Raw genomic sequence first — 5037 nt, forward strand, 5'->3', positions numbered from 1 at the left:
AATGTAAAAAGTAAAACAAAATCACGTTATTGATTTCAATACTATCAGAATTTAGTCTGCTGACTTAAACTACAATTCCCACACATGTTCCAATAATTTGTATTATTGTATTATTTGTAATGTATAGAGACTGATGTCAGGGTTTTTTCTTTTTTCATTTTCCTAAGGAAAGAAATATTGTTTCTTAAAATCAAAATTTGTATTTTTTTGAAGAATTTCAAGCCAAAATCATTACTTTTGTCATGCCCTGGTAAAAAAAAAAACATGTTATGCCAATTGCCCATCCGTACATCCGTCGATCCATCCATCCACCAATCTGTCCATCCATCCACATCCATCCACATACATCCATCCATCCAATCTGTCTATCCATCCACATCCATCCATCCATTAACATCCATCCATCCAATCCATCCGTCTGTCTGTCCATCCATCCACATCTATCATCCACATCCATCCATCCATCCATCCATCAGTCCATCCATCAGTCCATCCATTGAACCATGCATCCATCCATCCATCCATCAGACTATCCATTGAACCATTCATCCATCCATCCATCCATCTGTCCATCCATTGAACCATCCATCCATTCATCTATTCATCTATCCATCCATCCATCCATCCATCCATCCATTGAACCATCCATCCATCCATCCATTGAACCATCCATCCATCCATCCATCCATTGAACCATCCATCCATCCATCCATCCATCCATCCATCCATCTGTCCATTCATTTATCCATTTTCTTCTGCTTCTCTGGGGCTGAGTTGCAGTGGCAGCAGGTTAAACAAGTCAACCCAGAGCATTATGGGACCAGACTGACTATAATCCCTCCAACATGTTAAGGGTCTGTCTGTGCCTGTAAGACCTCCACAGGAAGGCAATCAGGGGATATCCTGATCAAATGCTCAAACCTCCTCAACTGGCCCCTTATAAGGCGAAGGAGCAGAGGCTCTACTTTAAGATCCCCCAGTCTATCACCCTATCTCCAAGGCTGAGCCCAGCTACCTGAGTAAAGAATCTCATTTTAACCGCTTGTACCCGCAATCTCATTCTTTTGTTCACTACCCAAAACTCATGACCGTACGTGAGGGTAAGAACTAAGATCAACCAGTAAAACAAAAGTTTTGCCTTCTGGTTCAGCTTTTGTCTGCGTCATGGTACAACATCTGCAAGTCAGCCAATGTTGCCCCAAACAGCCTGTCAGTCTCATGGTCCATGCTACCCTCTCTCATGAACCAGACCCCATATACTTGAACACCCCACTTGGAGAGAGCAATCCATAGTTTTCCAGTAGAATACCATATAGCCTCAGGCTTGTTGGTGCTGACCCTCGTCCCAGCTGCTTTGCAGTGACCTGCAAACAGCCCCAGTGTCTGCTGGATGTCCTCAGATGGGGAAACCAACAGAACCACATCATCTGCAAAAAGTAGAGATGAAATTCTGAGGTCACAAAACCAGAAGTTGAACAACACTGCAGAAATTGAAGAAGGAAGGCAAAACTTTCAATGTACCTGTGTGCATGAGCTTTGGGTAGTGGCCAAATTAATGAAATCTACAAGTGGTCAAATAACATTCCTTAGGAGGGTGTTTGGGCTTGGCCTTATACGTAGATAGTGTGAGGAGCTAACACATTTCAGAGTAAAGCTGCTGCCCCTCTGCCTCAACAAGAGTCAATTTAGATGATTTGGGTATCTGATCAGGGTGACTCCTGATCATCTCCCTTTGGTTGTCTTCTGGGTATGTCCAACAGGTAGGAAAACTTGGGGAGGACCAAGAACTTGCTGTAGGGATAATATATCCCATCTAACCTAGGAATGCCTCAGAATCCCCTAGAAAGAGCTGGAAAATGTTGCTAGGGACAGGGACATCTGGGTTGACTTGCTTGGCCTTCACAAACTGGCCCCAGATAAACAGAGGAAAATGGATGGATGGAAAAGTTACTTTTGCTGTTATAATTCATGTCCTTGAACCTTTGGTAGAATAGAAATATATGTTTTTTCCTGGCAAATGAAGCTTGGATTCCTATAAAAATGTGAACTAAAGTACATTTTGAGGATTTGTTGCAAAAACTTTTTAATCAATGTCCAGATGTTAATAGTAGCTATCAAGCCTGCCCACTGAATTGGCTGGGCCTCTGAAAAACCCAGTGAATGGGCCCTCCCAAGTGGTGGTTTACTGATGATACAGCCTTGGTGCAAGTGCCCTGGCTAACAGTTACTTCATTTAAGAGCTGCAAAGTGTGTCATGCTATTATTGGGTTATGATGTTCAAATGACTTATCCATGTCACTGTCTCATCACTGATGCAACCCATTTTTACAGATTTTTTCATAGACCCGTTATCTCTTTAACCATTTTTTAACAACATTTTAATCGCTTTTCACCATTTCCTGTCCATTTTGCCCCCTTTCACCTTTCTTAACCCATTTTTTTGAAGCTTACACCCTATTTATGACCCCCCCCCCCCCATTTTTACTACTTTTAACCCATTTTTGCCACTCTGTAACCATTTTTCCTGACATTTTTTTTCCACTTGTAACCCAGTTTTCCACTTTTTGCCTTTTTTTCTTTTTGCAATTATTTCATATTTTTTCCCTTAAAGCTATTTCAGCTTCTCCTACTATATTCTCTGGCATTCTAACCTTGGCACAGATCATGGCTTAGCTATGAAGTCTGACATTACTTTCCAATGGTTTAGTCCATATGCCTGCAAAAAGGTATTTCTGTTCACAGAAAAAGGGAATTAAATTTGAAAAATGCTGTATTGTGCTACACCATAGATAAATGAAACAACCACTCTTATCAAAGTTTCTTTTATAAGTAGTATAATTCCAGTTAAATATAACATTAACCTTGCAAAGCAGATGGATGTGCCCGTTTCCTTGTTTTTCACTGGCGAATCCATCTTGTTAAGCTCCCATCTGAACCGTTTGGACCCGGTTAGAAAGTGACTGGACCAATCAGCGACGAGGGGCAGTACTTTCAGGCGCAGCAGAGTCGTGACGTAACAAGCAGCAGCAAGAGCTGGTGCAGTTATGGAGGAAGAGATTAGAGTGGATGCTGCTAAAGCGCCAGTTTTATCAGAACTTGACGACAATTCTTTGTTAAAAGAAGAACAAAGAACAGCAGTGAGTTGTTTTCTTTCAAAAACGACAAAAGTCAAGTATTTACATGTCTATAGATGCCATGTTTGCGTTATTCCTCAGTAGCTGGTCACACGCAGCTCGATACCAGCTATGTCACGTGTTTTGTGCTCTGACTGGCCCGTAGAGATGTGACAGACAGAACGTTCACCCAATCAAACTCCGAGTTTTTTTCAAAGCCTCTGCCTTTTCTCAAATGTTTCCTATTGAAGCTTTACCTTTGTCAGGTTAATATAATACATGGTTGTCATAGATTAACTTTACAATGGACCAGGATTTTTCTGACCACCATGGGCCCCCATTTAGCTGGGCCCCAGGAAGCTCTCCCCTTTATCCCCCTGATGGGTGGCCTTGGTGGCTGTATATTTTACTGAATGTTTTGATCCCTGAGCATGACACTGCAGGGTAAGGAGACTAATTATATGAGTCTTCTTGTACTACTATTCAACTTTATTTTTTAGCATTCACTTCTATTAGCACGTTCAGCTATCATATTCATTCAGTGATCATTAATGCTAAAGTTACATGGTTAGCTTCAAAGGTAAGGCTGTCAGCTTGCCCTTGAGCTAACATGCTGTGGACTGTAGCAGTTCTGTGATCCTTCAGTGTGAATGTGAAGCAGAATCAGCAGAGTAACTCATCTCTGAAAACACAGCAGGACCAGATCAGGCATATGGAGATAAAATAGTAGATTATGTTGATTTATATTTAGACAGTAGACTCTGGCATCAGTCAGCTAAAGTGAAAGCTACTTTGCATTCAGTGATGCTACTCTGTCACAAAACATTTTTACAATGCATCATTTGTTATCTCCAAATAACAGAGGATACAGCCTTGGGCAAACACTTCCTTAATTTTGTATGAATGTCTGCCAGCCGTCACTGAACAAAACTTTAAATGATGCCATTAATGAATGTGACAGCGAGCTAAATTCCTAAAATACAATATAATTTATGTTATTGTTTTCCTGTTGGTGCCTCTGGGCTCTGCAACAATCAAGACAAATCTGAATGTGTCATTGTTGCAGCAGTGCTGTGTGATGGATCAAAATGGCGTCAGAGCATTTGAGCAGGCAGACGAAGAGATTATCTGGTTGTGTGGAAGGACACGCAAGCTGGGACAGACACTGGGAGTCCTGAGCTGCTCTCTGCTGCTTTTTGATACTTTTAACTACTCTCCATAACCGCAATCAGCAGTTTAAGTTATATGCTTAGCATTAAAGGCAAAAAAGCAAGCAAATAATCAGTTAACGCAATCAAATATGTCATGTTAAAGTTACAGAATTGACAGGGAAAGTAAAAAGACAATTTTTGAGACATGAGAAATAAAATTGATTAGAAACTGTCAGAATCAACAGCATAACAAAATTATGCAGAAATGGCTCCCTTTGCTGTAATTCAATGATGCAATAGGTAAATCTCATTATTCTAGGCTTTCTCTGTGCCCTCTCCTACTTTGCCCTCAGTTCAAGGTCATGATGCTCCCTCAGTATTTTTAGACTATGGATGCTGTGATGCTGGCAGGTCAAAGTCTGTGAAAAAGTGCAACATTGTGATGTCTTTGCTGTACAAATGTTGTTATCCTAACCATCCATTTGTGTCGTCTGTATTGCATTTTAGGTCCAGCATGCAGATTTTAAGTTAAAAGTGCTCCGACTCAACCTTTGAGGCCTTAAATTTCAGCCATAGACCCCTCATAAGATTAAACCACATTGTACCTGCAGTCTCTGTTGGACACTGGGAGCCCAGGAGACTGTGGCAACACTGACAGCAACTCACGGCTACTCGAGAGGATTATGTCATTATAGCTGACAACTTGAGCTTCCTACGAGTACGACGGCTACAAGGCAAAGTCAGTCCTGCTCCGCTCTCACCCAGCAGGAACC

This window comes from Cheilinus undulatus, linkage group 1 (assembly GCF_018320785.1).
Source record: "Cheilinus undulatus linkage group 1, ASM1832078v1, whole genome shotgun sequence".
In the NCBI taxonomy this organism is placed as follows: Eukaryota; Metazoa; Chordata; class Actinopteri; order Labriformes; family Labridae; genus Cheilinus; species Cheilinus undulatus.